Here is a 16613-nt window from a genome sequence, read left to right as displayed (position 1 = left end):
CTTGTGTCTCACTGGTGCAGATGCATCAGCAAACCCACTGTGGCATGAGAGAGAGCACAGAGCGTCTCCTGGGGGAGACCTTGACGAGTGACAGCTGCTCTCCAGGGGTTGCCAGCCCCATTTGTTAGGAGGTTTCAGGTCATATTTCAAAGTTTGCCTTTTCAGATTTGCCAATAAAAAATGGTAGAGAGCTAGATTATTTTTTTTAAGTAATGTGGGTGTTTGAGTACTGGGTTCACACAATGCTGAAATACATGTCTGACGGTGCATGGATGGGAGTTTGTATCTGAAATAAGGTTGTTTTTTAAATTTTCCATGGACCAATCCAGCCCCAGCTGAGCACTGATTCGCTGAGGCTTGTAAGCATCCAAATAGAAGTAGACGCATAAAAGGGAGAGAGGAAACATCCAAGCATGCACAGATACTGCTGTTCATATTAGCTGGTTTTCAAAATGTCAACAGCTTGCTTCCACCGATGACAGAGCAGCACATTAGTCCACTGAAACCGGTCCAGATTTTTTTCAGAGAAGGAGCAATTGTTAAAGAGCACTCACTGCTACTCTGTGCTCCAGATATAACCAGTCCTTAGACCAACTGGCAGCATATGGTGTATTTCCTCAAATGACAGCTTTTGTTTGTCACAACAGGAGAACAAAATAGTACATTTATTAAACAAAGTGTAATTAGGCAACTCTTTCCCTCCCAAAAAGGAACTGCAGAAGAGGATATTTTTTAGGATTTGGACAAATGTTTCCATGCTGTTTATGACACTTTTGTACAGAGCAATCCACTCTGGTGGAACAAATCACATGGAATCACATTTGTTGCTCACATCTTAAAATCAAGATGTTAAGGGCTAATCACCCCACCTAAAATACCTATGGGCAAAGTGCTAATAAGCTACTCCCACACTAGGACTACATGGGTCATTATTATTGTTTGTATTTTTTTTTAGCAGAAAAGCTGTCCATCCATACAAACCAAAAAAAAAAAAAGGGGGGAATCTCAATAACTGTGTTAAAACTTTCAAAGTACAAATTTTTAATAAGGGATCTATCACATAGTTGAACTTCTTTGAGGTGACAGTGACATGACTTATAGACCCTGGGCTCTGTGATCAAAAGGATTACACACATTAGCATCCTACTAATCACAGCAGGACAGGCCGGCCCATCAGGCCAGGACTCACGGAGGAGAGATCCGTAAACAAACATTTTCTCCCGCTCACAAACGTGGCTGGGAGCAGAGGCGTTCCAAGGTTGGTGTGGTCTTCTCCTCTTTCAAAGAGATAAGGATTGTGTCTGCTGGAGTAAATAAATTCTCAGCATAGTCTTACACATCTGTTTGTTTACTCATTTTTAGACATTACCATCCTCTCCTGTGTTGTTATCCCTTTTATATTACCCTTGTATGTATAATCAAATGCCCTTTCTTCTGGATTGACCCTCTGCTTCTTCCTGTATTATAGACGCCTTTGATCTTTCTTTTTTGCATCTGCGTGTCCTGCCTTGTAGTCTCAGCAGGATTTCCCCCCGACCCCTTGCTCTACCAGCAAATAAATGCCAAAGTAGCATTTGTATGCATTAGTGTAGAGAAAAATAAGACAGGCGCTTGAGAAGCCTATATGCAAGTGCCGCTGTGCTGCTGAGGCACTGCGTGTGCTGGGCAGGGCTGCCTACCAGTAAGGTAAACCCAGGCTGGTGAAGGGTGGCCCAACTCCTGAGCACGGATGAGCCCCCTGGACCAACAAGGTGAGCATCCAATGTCACAAGGGGGGAAGAGGGACCATCCTAAAATTTCAGAAATGGCTGTTTTTCCCCCTTCGTCACGCACTTGATGACTTGCAGGGTGCCCTCTGCACTTCCAAAAAGCAGAACTCAGCCTTTAACTTTTTTTTTTTTTTTTTACTAGCTCAGATTTCAAAACCCCTTCCCTTGCCCCACCATTTGAAATGGTCCAAGTTATGGCTGACAAATTCTATTAATATCCTAACTGTAATACACTTGGGCGATGAAGAGGCTGCTGCTGATTTTTGTTCTCTGTGGGCACTGCCAGTACCAGAAGAACTGAGGGTTATCTCTGGGTAGATGTGAAAAGATGCCATCAGTTCACATGGAGTCCTTAACGATAGCATCATTCAGACTGCTGAAAGGCTGACCAACCCCTTCCTTCATAGCTGGAACTGGTGAGTAAGCTTCCCCAGCAAGCCCAAATCCACCGGCTCTTGAAACAAAGCACAATAACAAGGTTGCAGAAAGCGAGATAACCCTTTCCACTCAAGAAGTGGAAAACAACATCTGTTAAAAAACAAATAAACCGGTGTAATGGCTTCAGCAAGAGACCCAGAGGATTTTAGAGATGCAGCTCGTGGCTTGGTCAACACATTGTGAACAGCAAATTACAAGAGAACAATTGTTTCATACCAAGCTCTCCCACCCCTGAACTCCCTCAAGGTTAATTAGGATGGCCTCCGGCCAAATTAATTAGAAGAGAAGATTTAGGCAGGACTTTGCTATGCACTCGGAACTAGTTCCAAGGTGGCCGAGAAGTTCAGAAATGCCTCACCTTCCAAATAAAGCCTGCTTGGCAAAAAACAAGCTCACATGTGCCATGTCATTTCTCTGACAATCAGGAGAAACACTTAAAAGTAATCTTTCCCTAACTAACGGCTAAGGCAGAAGAATTTTCTGCATCCTTCCCGCCGAACAATATGCCCTTGTTTATTTTCTGTGTGCTTTTTAGGTCATAAGAGGCCAGTGAAATTATGCATCTAAAGAACAATATACTACTGTAATATGCCACTTGACACACACAGCCCGGCAGACTCTGAAAGATCCGCTTTTTCCAAGAGCTGGCAAATACATGTTGCAGCATGGAGAAATCCTGAACATCACCATAGGAAGGGAGGGCCCAGCCTTCAAAACAACAGACTGAACTGGTATTTTAGTCGGTACTATAACATGCCCCAGTGGCACAGCTTAGGAGAGCATCCCGCCTCGAGGGGGACAGCCCTGCCCAGCTTCTCTACCCTACGGCAGCAACCTTCCTTGACTTCCTCCGGACTCCTGCGGCCCTCAGCATCCTTGGCAAAGGGAATAGCTGGCAGGACCACACTTTTTTCCTCCAAGTGGTACCATGGTGAGTAGTAGAACTGCAAGAACATAGTAGGGTAGGGCAGATCTAGCCTCTATGATTACAAACTAAGCGCTGGCACAAATTGAGGCTCTTGCAGTGGCTGCATCTCTGAACTGCAGAGCCCTTCTCTGTCATTAACCTGATATTCTTTAGTTTGAAGCTGGAAGGTTGCTATTTTCCACGTGTCTGTTACCCACAGACAGCAACGGCGTTTCTGGGCAGAATTGGAACTTCTTAAGTAACAAAGAGCAAACGCTTCAGCTCATGCAAAGCAGCATAGCTGAATACTTTTCGGCAGGACACAATTCTCATTGTCACTAGCCAAGATTTAATGTCTTGACTGTGTGGATCAGACTGACTACTCAAAACAGTTACATCGTATTTTCACTTGAAGACATGGGCTGGAGTAACTTAACATGTAGGGTCCATGCCACAAAAAAGCCATTATTCTCAACTCTTGACCAAAAAAAAAAAAAAAAGCCTTAATAGATGCAAGAGTCCTTTGGCACAGATCCAGCGGCAGACTAAGGCCATAATTTGTAATTCCGAGGCAATTATGAAATGACATAACAGCACAGATCCCCTTCTGACATAACTGCTTTTTTTTGTCTCCTTTGCAACAGTCCACGGTTTAAAACGACCACCAAAAGGGAAGTGACCCAAAAGAACCATTTGACTGCCGTGTAAATATCGGAATAAGAATAAACACCAAGAGGGGCGGCAGTTGATGTTTCAGACCCTGATGCCACGTCCTGGCCGGTGTCAATGGGAGCCGGCACCGAGTCCCAGCCGGTGCCCAGGTCCCGGGCGCAGGGGACCGCAGCGACAGGCGCTAAATAAAGGTGAGCGGCTCCAGCCAGCGGCACCGGCTAACTTCCCGGGGGGGAGCCGGGCCCTATGCAGGGCTCGGGATGTCGGCAGAGACCCCCCTGGAGAGACGGGGGGGCGATGGCGGGGGGGGAAAGAAGAACGAGCAGGTGCAAAGCGGCCGGAGCAGCGATGGGCGAACCCGGGGATGCACCCCCCGACGCCGCGCATCGCCTCCCGCCCTGGGACACCTCCGAACTCCCCCGCCACCCCACCCCGGTCCTTCGCCCTCCCCGCTCCCCCCTCTCCACGACCTGTCGGGACTCACCTCTCCGGGCGACCGCCGCAAGACCCCGGGCTGGCGGCTGGGGCCGCCGCGTTCAGCGGCCGCGGCAGCCGGGAGGCGCCGAGCCCGGGACGGGGGGGGGCGGGACGGGGCGGGGGGGGGGGCGGGCGGGGCGGTACCGCCCCGCCCGCCCCCCCCCCGCCCCGTCCCGCCCCCCCCCCCCCCCAATCTGCGGAGCCACGCTTAGGGCCCGGGGGAACATCGCTTTGCCCGCAGCAAGCAGCAGGCACCGGCCCTTGCGAGCGTTACACGCCGGTTTTCCAGCTGGGGATCCAGCGATCCTCCCTTTAATCCATCCCTGTAAACGCGTCGCCTTGTGCATCGGGGAGCCGATGTCCCGCACCGGTGGGGAAACGCGTGTGAGGCGCTTGGAAGCTAAAAAAAAAAAAAAAACAAAAAAACAAAAACAAAAAGCCGAGCCCTGGAGGGTCTGGTTAGCTTCAAGCACCAAAGCCTGTCTCTGTCACAGGCCTGCTCCGTGGGCGCTTAGCTGTGAAGCCGGGTCGGGGACGTGTCCAACAGCGGTGCGTCCTTCCAGAGAGAAAACCTGACCCAGGAGCCTGCCCGGCAGCGGCAGCCCTGCCGGGAACATGCTTTTACATGGGGCAGGTTGTTTTCTCTGAAAAGTTGAACAGGCACCTCCTGCCCCCTCTGCTGCTGAGCTCGGCCCATGGCTCAGCTGAGAAGAAAGACATCAACTTTCTCAGCCCAAGGAAAATCTGCAGAAGGGAAAACCGGGGTCTGTCAAGGATGGAGAGGAGACCCCTTTCAAAGCTAGCTGTGCCTGCCGGCAGCCGGCCGTGCACCCAAAGGGCTTGTCCTCACCACGGTTTTCACTGTGACATCCGCAAGCGTTTTTGAAGCATTGCTGGTCGCCTGCTTCCCCACCTCTCCCCTCCCCATCATTTATTCAACCTCTAGAAACAGGTGAATAATTTGCAAATCTGTTTTGGTTTAATGACACTCTTGAAAGGCTATGTTTGTGAATCATTTACTCAGCAATTGCTTGGGCCCATCAACTGCTTGCCATGTCTTAATTGACTTTTACCCTAGGCTGTCGAAGTGCTTTACACATGTTCATAAATTGAGTCCTATTCAATATGTGCTCTAGTTAATAGCGAGAAAACAAGGGCAGTGAAGTTACACGATGAGTCCAAGGTCAGGGGAGAACTCTGCAGGAGAGCCCAGAACTGAGTACAGGTTTCCCGGTGCCCTGGTTTCGTAGGGCGCTTGGAGTAATTGTCATTGACCTGCTTTTCTGCAGACATCTCCTTTTGTCTTCCAGCAGTGAGGCTCTGAGCCTGCAGCCCCTGACACATGAAGCATCCACCAAGGGTGATGCCACCAGTGGCAGGGGGACCTCCAGCAGGACCCTGCGCAGGCACCTTACATCCCGTGCCTGCAGGGTACCTGTGGAGTTCTCCGTGGCTTTGCTGGTTGGGAAACCCCTGTATTTTCCCATGGTAAAGCCTTGTAGCTGACACAGTCAATCAGTGGGATGTTTAGGTTTTGTCATGGAGCAGCTTCTTGTGGGTGTGACGACAGTATGGGTTTCCATCAAGGAAGCCGTGCTGGCACAGGTTACGGTTTATTATTTAAATATCTTGACTCTGACAGGCAAATTGGGAGTTGTGGGTTTTTTTAAATACCAGTCTCTACTGTCTTGTATGACAAAAATTCTGGGATGATTTGCTCATCTGCATGGCTGCAGCTCTGAGCTGTTTGCTCTCCTTGGTTGTAGGAGACAGTCCTGTTTACATCCCTTTTCCCGAGCCAAAAAGCTTTTGCTCCCTGTTGGGTAGTTACAATGCACTGCACAGGGCAGGTCCTTGCTGCTGGAGCTCTCGGCTCTCCATTGGGAAAGCTGCTGCAGCACTGGCTTTAGGGGGTGGGAAGAGGGGGGGCACAGGCTGGAGCTGCCACTCCAGTGAAGGAAATCTGGATCATTCACTGAACAATGTCAAGGTGAAGAAAAGGGACATCTTTTCGTCTTCAGGAGGTCACACCCTGCAGAGAGTATGGTAAAAGCGCAGAGGACAGCACACCTCAGAGCTGCCTCTCTGCACCTGGGGGTATATTTTGTTACACCTCTTCTGAGAACACTTCATGGGCTGCAAAGGGAGGCACAGCCCTTGGAAGGAGGCACTTCTGCAGGTTTGTTTGGAGTCCTGCAGTCACTGAAGATTTCCCCTGAGTGAAGTCAAAGGGCCTCGAGCTGAGAAACAGAGCTTTCCTCCTAAAAAAAGAAAACAGCCGCCCATGCTTCTAGCTCTCCTGTTACAGAGAAAAGCCTGAAAACCTGACCTGAACATAGCTCCATGGTCAGACACCAGAAAGCACACTGCATGATTTTTAAGACAATCATCTGAGGTATCTCTCAGGCTAGATTCACAACAAACAATCGATGATGGCTGGCAGCCCCAAGTCGTGTCCAAGCGGGATTGCCCAGAGTGCTGGTGTAACGCATGAAGCCATTAATTAGCCTGCGGTTTGGGAAGTCTGAGTGCTGTGCTCCTCAGTGGCAGCACAGCTTTCAGGGACTCCCTTTGCTCCTGCTGCATCTTGCCCTGTGCCTTTTAGAGAGCAAACTCTTAGGGCAGATGTTGCTTCTGGCTTTGCCTTAGCTCAGTGCCCCGATCGATGGGGTTGTGGTCTCAGGCGGCTGCTGCAATGCAGACTGTGACTGCCAGGAGAAGGGCAAAGATGAAGAAAAGCAGAGGAGACAGGAAAGCAATTCTGCTTTTTGATGGTCAGAGTAAATGTGCACAACTGATGGAGCACTGCTCCCCTGCAAAGCCCACGGTCCTGTGGCCACCTGGGGAGATGTGCCTCTCCTGGCTTTTTCCGGAGAAGGGGACCGACTGGACATTCTTCAGTTTAGAGCTTCAGCCTCAAAAAGACTGGAAGAACTAAATATGCCTGCGAGAGAAGCGTACAAATGGGGTTTGCAGAAGAGAAAAGAGGGCTAAAGCGTCTGCCCTGCCATGGAGGACTCCTGAAACGGGTGGAAATCAGTGTGATGAGGCAGGGTGACACAGTGTGTCAACAGAGAAGAGAGCTGTTATTGCCCCTCTGCTTTGCATGACTTGCAGGGGGAAAGGAGAAGGGCAAAGCAACCATGAATCAGAAGCTGACGGTGGCTGTGTGCAGCAAAGGCAGGTGTCTGGACAGGAGCATGGAGGGGCTGCACGAACCCAGCAAGTGGTAAAGCCGTCCCCTGTGTCGCAGCGGTCGGGTTCAGCTCAGCATCCCGTGGGACACAGTAGAGCAGGTCCGCGTGCCTGGGCAAGCAGGGAACGCCAGGGCTTGGCTCCTCGTGAGACGAAGAGCAGCGCCTGCAAGTCTGAGTGAGTGGCCATTATGGACAGAAATCGTAGAAAACAGAAACACACAAACATGAGAGAGACAGGCCAGATGGGGGAAATACAGATGAATTAATGCACAGCGAAGGGAAAAGGAAAAACACACAGGCATGCTGCACATCAGCCAGCTCTTCAGCAACAGCACTGCTGCGTGCCATTGCTGTGATGAGTGAATGGGAAGTCCTGCTCTGCTCGGTGCAAGTTATTGCTGCTTTATGCCTTTATAATTCTCTCTGGCCTCAAAACCTCCCTGATCGGGAGTCCTCTGTTTATGTTTTATGTCCCATCATCAGCATTGCTGCTCAGGGCCAGAGCTTTCCTGCCATTCCTACTGAGCTTGTTGCAGGCTTGGACCCTCATTTCTGGAGGTGATCCTGCATTAGTGGTTTTTACATTGAAATCAAGCAGATTTCTTTATAATTTGGTGTGGTTTGAAGTGACTAGGTGCATTAATTATTCCCTGAAAGACTGTTACAGTTTTTGTCTTAGATCCAGTTGCCGGGAATGTGTTTAGGAACATACTCTGAAATCACCACATACCTGAAGTTTACCATAACTAACTAGCCACAGATGTGCTTTTAAACCCGTGCTTATTTTTTCCTCTTGTCTGTCCTATATGGCATATTACAGCCATGATATATTAAACTTTTTGAGAACAGATGCTAGCCATAAACAAAACAGCTATTACCCTTTTGCAAGAAAACATGTCACATTACCCGTCCCGCCAGTAATCACCTGTTTATAGAATTGGCACCTCTTTTCAGTTTGGAACAGAGGAGCTTCAGATATTTTATTGCTACATCAAGGGAAACACTAAGCATTGCCATGGAGAGGGGATGTTTTTATTTGCCAGTTCTCTGGTGCTTCTTTAGTTGTATTTCGACCTGGTATTCGGGGATTCAGTTCTTGAACTACTTTATCACTTCCTAAGCATCCCAAAGAAGCAGATGAGATGGGTGTGTGTTGAATAGAGTGAAATAGTTCACCATGCTGGGTGGTGACCATTCTGCAAGGACGGTTTAACACACAGCAGTCGGTGTCTGTGCAAGGTGTTGGGCCACAGGCTGCTGGGGAGGAGTAATAGTGCACTGATGGAGAATATTTTCCTATAGATGTAAGGACTCAGCTATCATGTCTGTTAGATATACCTCAGAGTCCTAAAGTATGACACAGGAATATGTGCTGGAGGGAGGAAAAAATGGGGGGAAAAAAGCTAAAAAAAAAAAAAAGACTAGTTAACACAGAGGAAATGTACACCCATACTGTGTGTGTTTCTGAACATTGTGAAGACTGCCGAAAAGGCCAAGAGGTGTGGCACACAAATTACCCTTCAGAATTTAGCTGGTTTACATTTGGGAAAATTAGGCAGTGCTTCCAAAACTTTTGAAGTGCTAAATATTGTTAAAATAATCCTTACAGCTCTTTCATTCAAGGACTTGGCTCAGGGTACTCAGCAAATATTAATGAGTTTCTCATTGTAACACCCAGGAGAGATGGGAAGTTATCACAGTAATTACCCCCGTCGCCCAGCTGAGGAACAGAACAGTTAGGCCTCATTTTTCAGGAGAGTTTCCTGACCAAAATATTTGTACAGTCATTCAGCTGAAAAGCTCTCGAGAAGGGTTAGGAGCTCCAGCTGGCCTCCAGCAAGGTGTCGAGATTGGGGAGGGAGAGAGTGGTCCCCAAAGGCAGGGGAAGATGAAAGGGGAATAGCTATGCAGTAGCAAAGCATATTGGTGTTGGATCTATCCTATTTTTCCTAGTTTTAATTTAGATGCTTACTACTTTAGAGAAGGCTAATCCATGCATTCGCTTAATAAAGTAATATAGATTTGATACATTATGTACGAGGGTACACGAACGGTACAATACAGATGTTATCGCAGCTCCATTGATCTCCATGAAGGTACGTGTGGAGGCTGAGCTGTGACTGCTACATCGTCATTCCTAGTAGTGATGTGAGCTTCACTTGTTAAGGAGTGAAATCTCACGGACACTGGGAAGTGAGGTCATGGCTGAGAGGGGTGCAGCCGGGAAGTGGTTTTTTTTTGAAGCACAGGCAAGGTTTTAGCTTGATTTCTCTAATCAACAAGAACATCGCTGTGTGGACTGGTGCTGGTAGAAAACACGCTTCAGATAAGGTAAAAGAAGAGCAGGCCCTGGTCAGATCTCATGTGTTATTACAAGATGTTGATGATCTCCAGGGAAATGCCCACTTTACCATCACTTGTGAGTGCTCAGCAGATCCCAGCCAACACTCAGCAGCCCATCGGGTAGTGCCTGATATCCAGCGTAGGTCTAGTCAAACAGTAGGATCCACCCTGTCCTCCCACCAAATTCCTAGCTACACCTCAGCACTGTCCAGCTGTGACTCCGGATTTACTGTGGCAAGTTCAGATACTGACCTGTTGGAGTTACAGTGAAGGATGAGAGCAAACTCAGGTTGTCCACAGGCGTGAGCTAAAAATTCTTTGCCTTTTTCATGAAACTAATTGCAAATCTACTTTGAAAAAAGAAAAAAAGGCAACTACAACTTCAAAAGAGCTGCAAACATCTTCTTAGCAATATAGATAATTTAACTTGCAAACACATAGTGTGTGCTGAGCAGCTCTTTATCTGGGAGAATAGTCTGAAATAGCGGGGCACCTGTGGGAGGAGATGCACAAGGGGCAGGGTGATAAAAGCATGTGAAGTAATGTAGAAACAGGAAACGTGGTTTGGGAATGCTTCCTCCCTTTCCTGAACATATATGTATAAACAATTAGCTGGAAGATGGCAAATACAGTACTGATAAAAGGATTCTTATTTATTTCCACTGACATAGCTAGGCTGTGAAAATCACTGCTGTAAGATACAGCTGAAGCCCTGAGGTTTATAAGGAACAACAAAAATATATACCGATGGCTAAACAGCCTATAGCTACAGCAGTAAATATCAAGAAGTAAAGTCTGGAGGGGTTACACTCTTCAAAGCTTTGGCCAGACTGGAATTATAGGGAAAATAAAGGAAACCTGCCCCGGAGCATGTTACCCCCTTCCCCCAGCCCCGGTCATTGCCATTTAGAAAGGCATGGAGGTGCTGAGGGACCGGTGCACAGCCAGGCAGGGGCATGCAGTGGGATGGCGAGTCAGACAGGCAGCTCTAGGCTCTGGGCCAGCTATTGGCATGATAGTCTTCCTGCTTGCCTCTTAAAGGCAGGAGGTAAACGCAGCTTCACAACTGAGAGACCACCCTTCCACAGCACTTGCTGTGCTTTGAGCAGCGTGGCTTTGGGTACTGCTCGCTCGGAGCCTCTGCAGCAAGCCCTTCCCCGGGGAGCGCAGGTTCACACTGAGGAGAGGGGAGCATCGCTGAAATGGCGCACTTTAATACAAAACCACAGCACACAATAAAAAGGCTCTTTTAACAAATGCTCTGTAGCATAGTTCCTATTAGTTCCATAAGGACTTAAGTAATAGCTATTTAACTCACCAATTTCAGCTTTTAGCTGTGGTGACATTAATTTTTAAATCTTATGTTTCGAAAGGCAGCACTGTCCTTTCTGAAATACTGCCTCCCTCCTGTAGAGCTACATGAGCTGGTTTTGTGAGATCAAGGGGAGAAAACTATCTATAGAAGGTTGTTTGGGTTTTTTTCCTAAGAGAAGTTGAGCACAGTAGCAAGGGCAGAGCATGAAGAAAGGCTTTTCTGTAATGGGGGCACTCGAAAAGTTCAACAAGAGTTTGCAAGACCCCTTCATGCCAGTGCATTCCCACAAAAAGCCTCACCCAAAAAGCTGAAATTACAGTCCTTCTCCATTAAAGAGAAAAAAATGTGAGAATGGCTTGTAAGTTTCAAACCAGGAAAGCTATGTTTATCTTCCAAAGAACAGCCCCTTGAAGATGTGACTGTCATCCAGGGTTAAAGAGCAGGCAGAAAGCCTGCAGAGGGACGGGCCCTCAGCGGCTCAACACCCAGCACCAGGCATCTGTCTCCTTGGGCGAGGGGATGCTCCTGTTATCTAGCTGATATATACCAGAGTGTCACGGCTTTCCATATCCAAACACATCTTGACACTGGAGATTACACAGATCCCAGAGCTCTGGAGTGAGGCCAGGGACGTGCATCCGCCCGGAGCAGCTCACCGCCACGGGAGCAGGCAGAGGCAGTGTGGAGAATCATTATCAGAGAGCAATGACATGTCACGGCCGTCTCAAACGGGCCAGGGGGTCAAAGGATTATGGCTCAAATCCATTCTTCATAGAAAAATCTTTTCCAAATGCCTGACTTAAAGCTATGAAATCACACAGGGAGTGTGCTGGTATCTGTGGGGGTGGTACAGACCCACCTCTGCTTCAAGCAGGAATCCGAAAAAAGAAAAATATAGCTGTGTGGAGCATCCCCGTTGCACAGAGTCATGCTCGCCAAGCTGCTTTCCTTCCCCCTCACACCCGCTGGTGGACAGGTTTAGAGGAGCGAGTGGGGATGTGTCGTTAGACCCACATTAATAAACTTGCCTCAGGCGTGTATATTTTAGTCTTGAATTTAACTCTTATTTGCTCTCATATTATTTTACAGCAGGGTACGCACTTCTGCAGATACTGCTGTCATGCCCATTTCTTACCGGCTCTCCACTGGCATTGCTTTTGGAGGGACTGCAGAGGAGACACTTTTTTGGAAAAGTACTTTTGCCAGGAACTTATCTGAGCAGCATTACGGAAACATGGTTTTGCTCAATAACCTTTTAAGTTACAGCAACTGTGCAAAGGATTGCAGTACCAACACCAGAATGTCAGCCTGCACCATAAAGGTTTGCAGGTCTGTAGGGACTGTATTTGGGCTTGAAAGTCATTGAAATCTATTAATTTTCTTGTACAAGTTGATGCTGATATTGCAAAGAAATCTTGCTTGGAAGGTAGAGCAATCCAAGCTCTCATACCAAAATGCTTTTCTTGTCAAGCTGAATTCTTCCATTTCCCTCCTTCTCTCCAGGACCAGAGGGAAAATGGAACCAAGCACCAAAATAACAGAAGACTTTTATTAGGCAAAGCCTCATCCACATTAATCAGAAGGCATCCATGTGCATTTTACTAAGTTATTCTTTTCTGAGGCCACCTTCTGAACAATTTATGCAGCCTCCAATTCACTAGAGGGCTTCCAGACTCACCAGTGGAAATCACACCTCTACCTCACCATATTTTCTGTGCTTCGGATCAGAAACAGCCACATGGAAGCCTTAATTTATCACATCCTTTCTTTCACTGGCTCAAGCTTCACCCCTGATATTTGGGCTTATTGCAGTACTGGATACAGAAGTGTCATGCAGGCTGTCCTTAGGAGGCAGGCTGTTTAAAGACCAGGGTGCTACGGAACATTTATACCACGCACACTCTTAAATCGCATCACCACCCCGCCCAAATCCAGTCATCCCCACAGGCAAGTCCCTACTCTGGGGGTCCCACATCCCCCTGCCCAGATGGGGTGGGACCTCACAAGACCTCCCTTCACCTCACAAAGACTTGAACCTAGGAGGGGATCCTTCCTTCAAGCTGTTTTGGAGTGCTTTGTCTGTCCTCAGGAAGGCTCTGTGAGAAAAGCAGCCAGCCAGCCTCCGAATGAACTGCTGTTTGAAAGGAGATTAAACCCTCCCCTGCACGTGCAACTTATAGTCAGGCGGGCAACATCAGAGAAGCCAAGCTGCATCGACTCCAAGGAGAAAGTTAAAATAGAAATGAGTCTTCTTACTTCAGCTCTGCCTTTTGTTGTGCCCTGCAGGCAGTGTGCACCTGCGACCGTGTATCCTCCAAAGTCAGAGAACACTTGCTTAAAGTGAAAAATGGCATATGCAGCCTTACCTCTTAATTCCCATCATTTCTAGAAGAGCCTCCGTTCTCCTTCTGTTCAACATGAACCTCGTGGTCGTGAGCAGCACCACAAACCATGTAGGTACTTGACACATCTCAGAAGGGAAGCTGAAGAGCGAGTTGCGAAACTCAGTGCATAGCTCAGGTCCTTACAAGTGGCCGCTCCATATTTAAGGGAAGAGGCAAACAATCACTACAGAAATAACAGTGCTACTTTAAGATGCTGTCCTCCGCTACCTGCCAGGAGTCACCTTCCTCTCTAACAGTGTCAGATGCATGGATAGTGGGAGCTGCAAATCCATTTCAACGCCAAGTCAGTGGTAGTAGCCTGGCTAAGTTTCTGGCGTGCAGTAGGCTGATGGTTTTGCAGCGAAGCCAGTGAGGAAAGCTCTGCTGAGGGGTGTTTCCTTGTAGAAGTGATGAAGGAAACAGCCTGGGGCAATGACACCATAACCCAGTACAGCTGTCTCTGCAGTGATCATTTGTTCACATCCTAGGATGCATTAAAAGAGCAGCTTGGAGCATTTCTGTTGCTGCTTATCCTCTGACTGGGCTGTTGTTAATGCAACACTCATTCAATGAGGTGTTTGGGATGAGGTCCAAAAAAGCACTTAGGTGCCTAAATCCAAGACAGCCATTCACAGCTGCCTAAGGGCTTAGGTTCCCCCTTTTGTATGCCCCTTCCCAGAACCTCTTTAAAAACCTGGACTTCTGCCATGGGGTGACTCTAGGTGCTGCCATCTTAGCTGGGCTTGGCCACTGGACCCTGCCTCCTGCCTCTCTGCCATCCAGCCCCGCAGACGAGGTGGCCGTGTTTGGGTCACTCAGATGTTCTGTGGCTGTGCCCTGAGCTCTGAATTCAGCAACCACAGCTGCTCTTGCTCAATCTGTGGCCGGTGCCGCTCTTCCCCATTGGCATAGCCACCATGGCGGGGGGGTGGTGGTGGTGGTGGTGGTGGTGCTGGCTGGCTCTTTGCAGCCAGACCGTCATGATGAGCATGGCACAAGGGTGACTTTATGCTGATGAGGGAAGAGGCTGCCACTAGCCTGGCTTGAGTGCATTTTCCCCCATGTAGCTTTCCCTTTCTCCCACTCCCTAAGAGGGCTCCAGGATAGAAGCGATGAACATACCCATTGCAGAAAACAGATGTTCCCTCTTCCGCTGCCCTTGCTACTGATGGACTGACAGGGAACCGTGGAGCCAGGTTGACTCTGCAGCCTGGCAGCTGCTGCAGGGGTGGAAGCTGGATGGGTCATGGGACACCAGGCTCAAAGCCACTCATACTGCCACCTGTCAATACAGCTGTACAAGAACAGCTTAAAGTCATTCCTACCATAGTATAAAATACCTTCATTAACCAACTCTTCTACGACATTGCAGAATATTTCTGTCCATGTGCCTCTTTCCTCAAGATAGAGCTCAAAATAGTTACAGAAATCTGGTTATTGAACTCCAGTGACTTACAGGGAGCAAGAGAGACCGTTGTTGCTCTTCTATTACAGCTTATTCACCCTGCTCCTGAAAAAGCCAATTGCCTCCCAGGAAGCTCCTGGGGTGGATGATGAGCTGAGGCATGCGTGCTGGGAACTCGTTAGTTGGGTTGGCAGCACTTCTTCCCACAGCCTGAGCATCTGTTTGGGTGATCTGACAGCCATCTTCCACGTGTCTCGCCATGAGATCATTAAGCTTTGCCAGGTTTCTCCTCTTGCCTGATAAAGCAGTTAGGGGTCCGTGTAACAGACACTTGCACTTTTCAAATATATGTCTCAGGTAGGGCTCTACATGCGCAAGCTGTTTTTCTCATTAAGCCCTTCAGTTACTGCAGTTTACCTAAATCCATGCTGGACTGTAAAAGGCTTAATTGATGTAACACATTCACTCCTGGTGATGTCAGGGAGCCGCTATACCAATCTAACAGATGAGCTGGTCTGATAGCCAGTAAATTTGGGATGACAAGCAAGGTTTATCATGTTAAACCAGATGCCATCAGCACCCTTCAGTCCTGCAAAAATGCTCTAATTCTTCATAAAGATATTACTGAGACATGTAAGGAAAACATGAAATCTGAGCTCCTTCCTGCTCCAGCCTTCTGCCACTGGCTCCTCTTCCTACAATCAGGACCAGAGCCCGATGTGGAGGCATGTTTCTGAAAGGATTTCAAGGGTGAGATTTGGTGGCTTCTCTGCCTACATGTGTCCTCAGCAGAAAAACTGCAGAGCAGCAGAAGAGGGAGGATGAAGGCTACTGTGGGACAGAAAATGAATCTTCTGTAGATCTGTCCATGCATGTGTATCTGGCTGGGCCCCGTTCTCCAGCCATGCTGCGATCTGTATTTCAAAGGGACCATGATTCCTTCTCAAATTACTGGTGCTGGCAGAGCAGCAGAGCTGGCAAGTGAGCATTCAGGAATGTCTTTATCCTTCACAATCCATATGAAATAGGTCCAAGTAGTAATATTCTTGGAGAGCCAGATACAGAAATTTTGAAAAGTTTGGGAGCAGCAAAGCACACTATTAATAAAACAGTCACAGTGCTCTTGGTTTTGTTCTGATTGTGATAATTATAAGCAGAAGTGTTCTTCTGTCTAGGTCAAAGTCTCTGTTGCTTCAAGTTTAGAACTGTCAGAGGCAGCTGAGCAAGACAGCTTCATTCAATGGACAGCAGTATCTGATCCAGCAAGTGCCATCAGTCTGCTTTGGTAAGTTCAGTGGAAGAGTGAAGAGGAGAGCTTGCCTGAGGACCCACTCTCCCATCCACTGTTAACACTATTGTATCCACTGTTAACACTATTGCAGTTCAGAGTACCTTACCAAAGGCGTCTTGGCTTAGAGAAAAAAAAAAGGATTTTTTTTTTATGTATACCAGCATATCCATGACTGTATACAAAGGTAAAAGCTAGTATTACATCAATTGTCATATTTGTTATTCTATTAATGCTGGCTTATTTTAATGGGGTATCTTCAACTTGGAGAAATAAAGGACATATTTTCAAAATACTGGGAACCAGATACAAAAAAGAAGCTGCTCATAAGTGTCTTTTTTATGCTCAGCTAAACATTGTGAAACAAAGTTGGTGCCTTCTGGCAGTATAAGCCTGCTTAGGAGGGGAGATTTTGTTC

The 16613-nt window shown here is 47.8% G+C and overlaps 1 protein-coding gene across 9 annotated transcripts in view; it reads right to left on the bottom strand.

Moving 5' to 3' along the window:
* The window catches only part of JCAD (junctional cadherin 5 associated), a 63555-nt gene that overhangs the window by 25559 nt on the left and 21383 nt on the right, over positions 1 to 16613 (bottom strand). For 3 of the 9 annotated variants that reach the window (XM_030009476.2, XM_030009478.2, XM_030009469.2), the window contains exon 1: positions 4271 to 4353. The exons of 3 other annotated variants lie outside the window; for them this stretch is intronic. The gene's annotated coding sequence lies outside the window, so the exon portion shown is untranslated. Of the gene's footprint in view, positions 1 to 4270; positions 4364 to 16613 lie in introns of those variants that run through there. 3 more of the 9 variants (XM_041122441.1, XM_041122436.1, XM_041122434.1) reach the window with 3 other exon arrangements.

The sequence above is a fragment of the Aquila chrysaetos genome, chromosome 3 (assembly GCF_900496995.4).
Source record: "Aquila chrysaetos chrysaetos chromosome 3, bAquChr1.4, whole genome shotgun sequence".
NCBI lineage: Eukaryota > Metazoa > Chordata > Aves > Accipitriformes > Accipitridae > Aquila > Aquila chrysaetos.
This window is presented reverse-complemented; position numbering and strand designations above follow the sequence as displayed.